Below are 10,383 nucleotides of genomic sequence, written 5' to 3' on the forward strand. Positions count from 1 at the left end.
GGGAGTGTCTGTTTCATGTTTCACGAGGGCTCTGATAATAAATGACCATTCCTTCTACAAAGCAGGTTGGTGGCTCTCGGTCCTGGCAAAGATGGGCCCCAGCTCTATAAGCCTGCAAAGGATAAATAACAACTCTAAAGCCGGCCTTTCTCAGGAAATCTGGTCCCCAGCGTCGAACGCCCGTGTCGTGTTTGCCACTCCATATGTAATTGAAGTGCCTGAAGGACGCGTAAATAGTTTTTTCTATTTAATTGGTACACCCTTTGAGACTGGAGTCCTGAGCGTCAGTGTTACTGCTCGTTCAGTGGAGGCACGAGGCTGACGCCGTCATCAGACATAATGCTGCAGCGGGCCGTGTCAGTGCTTGCACAGTAGTGTGTTAATGTGTGTTAAAACTGACATCGCAAACACGGCGTTCTCAATTTTTTAAATCACAACTCTGTAACAAGTCATGCTGTTAAAACACACAAGAAATAGCAGTTAAGCCTTCAAGTAGATAACATACAGCCTGTACAGATTACTGCTATCCCAAAGTGCCTAACGGATCGTTTTCTTTGAAATGAGGCAAGAATTAGCAGGTAGTTCCATTATTTGACTACTAAGATAAGTAGAAATAACAAATCCAAATATTCAATACCAATTACTACCTCAGGAGGTAGTATAAATCAGCTTGGCATTACAACATGCCCCTCCTTGGCAGGAAACCTAGTGTCGTGCGGGGCGGCCTGCGGCATCTCTGCTCCCGCTCCCCACCTAAGAACGCAGGATGTGACTAGGCCAAAAAGGAACACCCACGGAGCCATAGGTAGGGAGGGGAGTCATACCACTATAGTCTCGCTGGTGGCATCCGCCATGTGGGGAGAGAACCAGGAGTGCAGTTTCCAGGCTCTTGGCCTCACGTGGAAATGTGCTTACTCGGGTAGTAAATGGCCATCAACTGTGATTGGATGGCCATCAGCCGTGACTAGTTGGCTGTCAGCTGTCACCAGTGAGTCATTGGCCACTAATATAACTGCCGTGGCTACGCTTGCAGAAAATGGGGGATAGCAAGAAGATGATGGCTGAGCCTGGTAGAGTAAGGGTTGCGAACAGTGTGGCTTCTGCTTCCTGTTTCTCCAACCCAGCCGCCAGCAAGAATATAGTAGTATGACTCCCCTACCTATGGCTCTTTGGGTATTCTTTTTTGGCCTCACCACATCCTGCGTTCTTATGTGGGGAATGAGACCAGAGACCCCGCAGGCCACCCTGCATGACAAATGGTGCAGCGAGCAGGGTGTCGTGTCGGCTGAAACTCTCCAGAATGTACTGGAGCAGTTTATACGTATAAAAGGTCAGTTTCGTAAGCAGGGTATGGCGTTGCCCGAAGCTCTCCGAAGGGCAGTGGAGCAATTTGAGCATCAGTCTCAGGAAGACCAGGAGGAGCAGCTGCCCGAGAGCTGAACCCCGTGGAGGGGTGGGAAGACGTGGATGGTTCTCCAACCAGCATAGGCCGGAGAAAGCGAAGGTCGTTGAGGCCCTGTGAGCTGGGAAGTTCTTGCTGAGGCAGCCCTGATGCAGGACTTGTAGTCCCAGGAGGAAACGCTTGCTGAGTCCTCCGTGGGAGATGAGGGTGAGGTCAGGGTCGTCCCTCACCCCCAGGACAGCCCTGGCGAATGACTATGGACTATGGGGAATTGCCTTCCACCCTAATTTAATGCACCACTTGACTCTTTGCTTGGGAACATACCACCATGTGGTGGAACTGGCGGATGTTTGCTTTTGTGTCTCGAGTGGCCGCCATCGAGAATATGTGAGAGGCCCTGGTTGAGTCCAGGAAGTCTGGCTGTGCCTGGAGAGATTGGTGGTACTCTAAGAAGCCCAGGAATTCTGGCTGTGCCCAGAAATACTGGTGGTGCCCTGAGAAACCCTGGCTGTATCCCAGAGAGAGAGTGGCAGTGCCCTGAGAGGCCCTGGCTGAGTCCAGGAAGTCTGGCTGAGCCCAGAGAGAATGGCAGTGCCCTGAGAGTCCTGGCTGAGTCCAGGAAGTCTGGATGAGCCCAGAGAGAGTGGCAGTGCCCTGAGAGCCCTGGCTGAGTCCAGGAATTCTGGCTGTGCCTGGAGAGATTGGTGGTACCCTAAGAAGCCCAGGAAGTCTGGCTGTGCCCAGAAGTATTGGTGCTGCCCTGAGAAATGCTGGCTGTGCCCAGAGAGACTGGCTGTGCCCAGGATATTGCATTTACCTCCAGGCTCCTCGCACAGGGCCCCTCTCGGAAGACACTTGTCGCGTAGATTGTGAGGCGAGAGCCTGTGGGGTTGGAGTGTGGGGACGGAGCCAGGAGTGCAGTTTCCAGGCTCTCACCCTCACGTGGAAAGGTGCTGGCTCAGGTAGTAAATGGCCATCAACTGTGATTGGATGGCCATCAGCTGTGACTAGTTGGCCATCAGCTGTACCCAGTGAGCCATTGGCCACTAATATAGCTTCCGTGGCTACGCTAGCAGAAAATGGGGGTAGCAAGAAGATGGTGACTGAGCCTGGTGCAGTGAGGGTTGCGAACAGTGTGGCTCTTGCTTCCTGTTTCTCCAACCCAGCCGCCAGCGAGAATAAAGTGGTATGACTCCCGTACCTATGGCTCTGTGGGTGTTCCTTTTTGGCCTCACCACATCCTGAGTTCTTATGTGGGGAGCGGGACCAGAGACTCCGCAGGCCACAATGCACAACACGCGTCCAGTTAAAAAATCGAAGTCTAGAAGAACTACAGATGCGGTTAGAAGCACTGGACCCCATGATGGAACGAGAAATAGAAGAGCTTTGACAAAGATACACTGCCAAAAGGCAACCCATTCTGGATGCAATGGATGCGAAGAAAAGAAGGCAGCAAAACTTTTGAGTCTAATTTCTTCTCCTTTTGTTTCTAAAATTATTCTGGAGACCAAGAAACCATTAAGAATTGAAGGAATATTATGATTTCTTTTTAATCCCTAGGATTGGTATCTAGAACTCAGCAACGGTCAAAAAGTAATGATGGTACATACCAAGGTAAATTCCCAAAAGGCCCAATTTACAACTGTATCCATTATGTTTTCATTTTTAAATGATGAAAACAACAGAAATGTATGCTTCTCTAAACCCGTCAGCTGCATACCAGCAGTAAAATTGTGTTATTAATTGAAGGCTGTGTTTAGAGACCTTGAAAATCCAAAGCTATTGTTTAATTGTACAGCACGGAAGGGCTTTATGTTACACTATTCTTGATCTTATCTAGTAGCCTATTTATTATATCCCTTTAGGTAAACTTATTTATTTATGCTTTTCATTTTGCGCTTTTTTTTAAGGACAGGATCAGGAGAGCTTTGGTAAAGGAAGGTGTGGGGACAGAACCCCAAAAAGCAGTTTCCAGGCTCTCGGCTTCACATAGACAGGTGCTGGCTCAGGTAGTAAATGGCCATCAACTGTGATTGCATGGCCATCAGCTGTAACCAGTGAGCCATTGGCCACTAATATAACTGTTGTGGCTAGGTTAGCAGAAAAAATGGGGGCTGGCAAGAAGATGGTGGCTGAGCCTGCAAGCGGAACAATGAGGGTTGAGAATTATATGGATCCTGTTTCCTGTTTCTCCACCCAGCCAACAGTGAAAATATAGTGGTATGACTCCCCCATCTATGGCTCCATGGGTGTTCCTTTTTGGCCTCACCATGTCCTGCGTTCTTATGTGGGGAGCAGGACCAGAGACTTCGCAGGCCTCCCCACACGACAAATGGCGCAGCGAGCAGGGTATGGTGCCGGCCAAAGCTCTGCGAAGTGCGGTGGAACAGTTTGTGCGTGAGTCTGAGGAAGACCAGGATGAGCAGCTGCCGGAGAGCTGGACCCCCGTGGAGGGGTGGGAAGATGTGGATGGTTCCCCAACCAGCATAGGCCGGAGAAAGCAAAGGTCGTTGCGACCCTGTGGGCCGGGAAGTTCCTGCTCAGGCAGCCCTGATGCGGGACTTGTCCCAGGAGGAAAGGCTTGCTGAATCCTCCATGGGAGATGAGGGTGAGGTCAAGGTCATTCCTCACCCCCAGGACAGCCCTGGCGAATGACTATGGACTATGGGGAATTGCCTTCCATCGCTAATTTAATGGACAGCTAGACTGTTTGGGAACATACCACCATGTAGTGGAACTGGGGGATATTTACTTTTGTGTCTTGGCTGGCCACCATTGGGATATATAACACCTTGATTGTGAGTCGCTGTTGTTCCAGCACAGTACCCTGAGAGGCCCAGAGAGACTGGCAGTGCCCTGAGAGCCCTGGCTGAGCCCAGGAAGCCTGGCTGTGCACAGAGAGAGAATGGCAGTGCCCTGAGAAACCTTGGCTGTACCCGGGGAAACTAGTGGTACCCTAAGAAGCCGAGGAAGTCTGGCTGTGCCCAGAAGTACTGGTGGTGCCCTGAGAAACCCTGGCTGTGTCCAGGAAAACTAGTGGTACCCTAAGAAGCCCAGGAAGTCTGGCTGTGACCAGAAGTACTGGTGGTGCCCTGAGAAACCCTGGCTGTACCCGGGGAAACTGGTGTTACCCTAAGAAGCCCAGGAAGTCTGGCTGTGCGCAGAAGTACTGGTGGTGCCCTGAGAAACCCTGGCTGTGCCCAGAGAGCCTGGCTGTGTCCAGGATTTGCATTCACCCCCAGGCTCCTCGCACAGGGCCCCTCGTGGAAGACGCTTGTCGCGTAGATTTTGAGGCGAGAGCCTGAAGGGGTGGAGTGTGGGGACAGAACCCCAAAAAGCAGTTTCCAGGCTCTCGGCCTCACATAGACACGTGCTGGCTCAGGTAGTAAATGGCCATCAACTGTGATTGCATGGCCATCAGCTGTAACCAGTGAGCCATTGGCCACTAATATAACTGTTGTGGCTAGGCTAGCAGAAAAAAATGGGGGCTGGCAAGAAGATGGGGGCTGAGCCTGCAAGCAGAACAATGAGGGTTGAGAATTATATGGCTCCTGTCCCAGCCACCAGCGAGAATATAGTGGTATGACTCCCCCATCTACGGCTCCATGGGTGTTCCTTTTTGGCCTCACCATGTCCTGCGTTCTTATGTGGGGAGCAGGACCAGAGACCTCGCAGGCCTCCCCGCACGACAGAAGGGATGTATCCATAGATCATAATGTTCAACCAGCTTATACCTTAAGCAGGGAACTATGAGGTACAATCCATGATGTCCAGGATAGTTTTCCAATAGAAGCAAAGCAATAATAGCAATAGTACCCAGATGAGCCAGGCATTTTTTATACTGAAGCAATAATTCCATTTCTATCTTCTGAAATTTTAACTTTTTAACTCGTGATGTTCGGTACAAAAGGAACTCTATGTATTTACGTCGGACAGAGCTATAATGTTTAAAACCAAGGAAATCAATGGAATCCTTGCACAAAAAATGTGTGGCAAATATTTAAAAGAAATAAATTCTTAGACAAATGCAATTTCTCCCCCCCCCCCTTTCTCTCTACCTCAGCCCCCGCCGCACTCCAGTTCGAGCTGCTGTTTCTCAGTCTGGTTTTCTAGGTCACAGCTCCATGGCCCAGGCTCCTATTATGAGCCTTGCGCCACACACCCCCTCCCCAGGCAGTCAGTTTCTGAAGGCTGCTCACACAGGCTTTTGGCCCAAGGCAATCTCCCCCTGCTCAGGCCTGCCCACCACCAGGGAGAGCCCTTGTTCACAATCTCAGCTGTAGAGGGTACAGCTCACTTGCGCATGTGGGAATCGAACCAGCGACCTGGGCATTAGGAGCACAGCGCCCCAAAAACATGAGCCACCTGGCCAGCCTAACAAATGTAATTTCTTAATAATGTTCCATGTGTAGGTCTGATAGCTAAACTGTGTGAAAGTCTAATAAGCTCAGCAAATTTATTTCTGTGAAAGCATGTTCAATTGTCACAGGACTTTCTTGATTTCATTTATTTCCTGGGAATTGGTAAACATCATGTGCCTGACAATAACAAAATAGCAAAAACATTTCTACTGAACTGTGCAAGCCTTAGGGACTGAAAAAAAGATAAAAACCATTGAAAAGAAACTCATTTCTAAGCTGAATGAACGTTTGCGAGATTGAACGGGGACCAGTCATTTCCTATGCCACATATGTCCATCTTGACAGTGTTTGTTGTTTTGTGAGTTCAAGTACTATGTGTAAATCATAAAGACAAATAAATTTTACTGTGCCACCCGGTACGTTTCATCTTTATATCTTTTTCTAAAACTCATGACCGGACTCTGTCTGTTCCAGGGAAGGGAGGTATATCAGTCAGGACAGGCAACATTATGCAGTGATAACAACCCTGAAATTTCAGTGCCTTATTTCAGGGCAGGTTATTTCTGACTTGCGCTCCATGCCCATCCCAGGTTGGCAGGCGCCCTGCTCCTTCCACTCACACCCAGAGACCTCCACCATCTGCAACATTGGTGGTCACCATAGCAGGGAAGAGGCACTGACAAGAGTCACATTAGCTCCAGCCAGCTCCAGTGACGCCCGTCAGGTCAGCCCAGCCAGTATTCATAACTAGTCACACAGCCAGTCCTAATTTCCAGCCAGCAGGGAAATGCAACCTTACCATGTGCCTGGAAGGGAGAGGAAGGAAATGCTGGCAAGGTGGCTAATGACAGCCACAGAAAGTGCATCAGCTCTGGAAAGGTCCTACTCCTTCTTCAAAGGGCATTTGTGCCCCAGGTAATGCCTTGGAGTAACGTTTCTCTCTGCTGTGTTGAGTCCTTACAAGTAGTAACTTGTCTAATTAGGTATAAATGGTAAGATTTTAAAAATGGGGGTAAATATTGAAATTTTTATAAAGGATTTTAAAAATGAAGACGGAATTTACGACATATGCTTCAGCTCCATCTTTATCAGAATCTGTTTGGGACAGGGAGCTGAGTCAAGCAACTCAAACACCCGACCGTTAGTTTTTTTTCCCCCTTAATTGTTTTTCTTTCCGGTAACCTGTCTAATACCATGCCAAATTTGATGAAATCAAATGAATGATTTGCCATCATCCAAGCAAAACCACCTATGTGAAATGACAAGACACCTATGAAGATAATTTCTCTCCAGTTTGCTCAATTAGAAAATTTACATAATTCTTACTAATTCAGTTCTTAATAAGAGTCCTCCTTTTAATAGTAAATACTGAATGTTCCAATCACATTATAATGTTTCTGTAAATAGATTTTCTGCCCTACTGTTATATTTATGTCTTATTAAATACACACACACAGAGAAACACACACACACGCACACACACACACACACACACACACACTGAAGAGAATTAAGAACAATGGGCATTGTTTTGTTTTAGGGTCTTAGGAAGCGCCAGAACATTTTAGGATCTTCTGTTTTAAAATTTGTCTTATCTTCTCACTGCCTGTCCCCCACCAATTAACAAAAGGAACTTACATAAGTTTTGAGAAGCAAAAGCCAGGAAAGAAACTTCAAGTCTAAGTAAGCCTTGATTTATTATGCGGCTTCGGATAGAGTGTTTTCTAGTTGTTTGAATGAGTGTAAGAAGAAGCCTCTTATCATTTTAACCTTGGTTGCTGAGAATGTTCCAAGAATAGGTAAATACTTCCTGCACACCCCCGTTCATCAATAAATATAGTATTGTAACTGTAATTGAAGCTAATGAGTTAAGAGTTTCATCTTACTAAAATGTCAGCATCGTTGAATATGTTGTTCTGTAGATGAAAAAGTTTTTTTCTCTGATTTCATGAACTTAAATGACTCATTTTACAGACTTACAATACACTTAGCTTATTTTAGCATAAGTGATTGAATTTACAAAATATGAGCTAATGTTGCCAATATAAACTGAAGAAAAAAATGTATTTAGGTGGATTTCAAGATAATAACACCTATCGGGACACTTACTACGTGTCACACACTATGTTAAACAACCTTAGATACTGGTATGTTACTGACATGCTTTTGTATTTCTTTCCTCTGCTTATTAACAGAATCGCATCCCCAAAGTTTCAAATAAGTCTGTACTCACTAAGGATATGTAGCTTCTCTAGGGGTAATTATATAAGTAATTAATAAGTAATAGATGTTGTCTTTTTGGTCCCAAAGCCCAGGAATCTAGGGTCTAATGATCAGTCTTATAAGATACGGAGACAAGGGTGTCTGTCCACGTTAGTTGGGAGTCTCTGCCACTGAAAGGTGGCTTATCCTCCAGGAGTCAATCAGCTCCTCCCTGTTCCACATCCCCAAAAAACACTCTCAGCCAATCACTTCCCACAGTCACCCACAAAAAGCCCCCAAGAGAAAACAAAGGACCTTCGCAATTCTTCCACCAATCTTGGAAAAACAGCTCCGAATCTATTTTGTTCTCACACTGGACCATATCATTAGCCAGTTTCCCTACCACCATTTTTTTCACTCGCAGGAGATCCTTAATGTTCAGATTTTGGGGGGCTCACTCTTCCATTCACAGAACTTTACCTACCAAGTTAAGAATGAACTTTGCCTCCTGGCATTCCAGACCTGCAAATTACCCCAACCGACATGACCTCATCTCACATTATTGCCTTATTTGAGTCCTTTCTTCCACCAAACTGAACTGCTTCCAAATTCTATTACAATTATTTATCTTATTACTGGATTATAAGATTCCTGAAAGCAGAGACTTGGTGTTTCTCCTTCTGGTTTCTCCACTACGCTCACCAGGATATTCAATGTAATTGGTAGTAAATAAAGTTTCATTGAATAAAATTAGCTCAAACAGCAAAATTATCACCATTAATCATATAAGCTAATCTCTCTCTTCTTACATCCAGGTACCAACAATAATATCAACCGGTTTTGAGCATCTATTAAGCCATGCACTTTTGAAATAGTAATCCCAATCCTTCACAACAAGATGCATGTTCTTTTTCTTAGAAAAGAAAGGCTTGGGGAGATTAAAGAGGTCACAAAGCCAGTCAATGTCAGCATGAGCTTTAACTTCCTGTTTGTGTCCAAAATCATTGCTTTTTCCACTAGACCACAATGTCTAATAAACACAGGAGATCTGTCTTTAGAAGGCTGGACAGGGTTGCTAAGGCCTCCTGCTGATCTGTCTTAGAAGCAGAAGCTTTTCAATTAAAATTTAGGAGAATATTATGCTAAGTGAAATAAGTCAGACGGAGAAAGACAAATACCATATGATTTCACTTATATGTGGAATCTAAAGAACAGAATAAACGAGCAAACTTAACAGAAATGGACTCAAAGATCTAGAGAAAAACCTCACGGTTGCTAGATGGGAGGGATAGGGATGGGGAGAAGGTAAAGGGATTAGAAAGTACAAATTAGTAGCCACAATATTGCCACAGGGACATGAAAGAATGTTTGGGAAATATAATCAATGATGTAAAGACTTTGTAGGGTGACAGATGGGCTCCTCCCTGTCTTATTATGGAGACCACTGCATGGACTGAAGCTGAATAATATTGAAGGTCAACTATAATCAAATTATATATATATATATATATATATATACCCTCCCTCCCCCCCTCGCTCATTCCCTCCCTCCCTTCCTCCCTCTTTCCTCCTGGCCCCCACCTCTCCTAGGTCACTTCAGGTCAGTTCTCTTCACTAAGAATGTATCACTAATAAACCCTGCTTGGACTTAAAAAAAAAAACCAAAAAGCATTTACAAAAGGGTTTTTATCAATCTAGGATTGGAATTCGGTGTAGAGCTTGAGTGACTTGGGAACAGAGTTTAATGATTCGGGATTAGGTGAAACAGACGGGCACGTAATTGTTACAGTGGCACAGAATGGGATTTCAGGGAATTTGTGAAAACTTTTAGGGTTTTAAGTTTTCTCTCCCAGATCACTTTGTGGCAATAGGGGTTAGATCTTGCCTGTGTTAGTCTTGGTAAACTTTCATTTTTAGTTTTCTAAATTCAGTTCTCATTTCTGTCTTTATTTGTCCTAACAAACCATAACAACAGATGATTTTCAACTTTTGTATTAAAAAAACACACATTTGCATATCATCCACAGAACGGTCAGTGTCTGTTAAATCTGTTCTATACTGTGCTTTGACCAGTTTAAATCTGGGATGATTTTGCTTCATTCACCTCCATTTGATACAAACGTTACTGAATTCTGGAAGTTCTCCAGCGCCTCCTGGGCCACCTTATTCATGGGGTTTCTGATGTTAGAGGTTTGAATCATATTACCTTGTCTACCACTGCATTTTTTAAAGGAACAATATTTTTAATAGATCAATATACAAACAATGTGGGGAAAATCAGGGTGTAATGAGGCAAGCGGGTAGGGGGAAAGTAAGCACCTGTAAACAGCAGTGTGCATCCGGACAGTTCCACCACTTGGTCGGGGGATGAGACCAGGGACAGCAGTTGACAGCCTAGGGAGCAGGCGTGGTGTCCAT

The 10,383-nt window shown here is 45.5% G+C and overlaps 1 long non-coding RNA gene across 1 annotated transcript; it reads left to right on the forward strand.

Moving 5' to 3' along the window:
- The first annotated feature begins 2,929 nt into the window (after positions 1 to 2,929).
- Positions 2,930 to 6,180, forward strand: LOC141567820 (uncharacterized). Its single transcript, XR_012490663.1, has 2 exons — positions 2,930 to 3,343; positions 5,098 to 6,180. It is a non-coding gene; the product is annotated as an uncharacterized LOC141567820 (long non-coding RNA).
- The last annotated feature ends 4,203 nt before the right edge of the window (positions 6,181 to 10,383 follow it).

This window comes from Rhinolophus sinicus, linkage group LG12, assembly GCF_036562045.2.
Source record: "Rhinolophus sinicus isolate RSC01 linkage group LG12, ASM3656204v1, whole genome shotgun sequence".
Classification (NCBI taxonomy): Eukaryota; Metazoa; Chordata; class Mammalia; order Chiroptera; family Rhinolophidae; genus Rhinolophus; species Rhinolophus sinicus.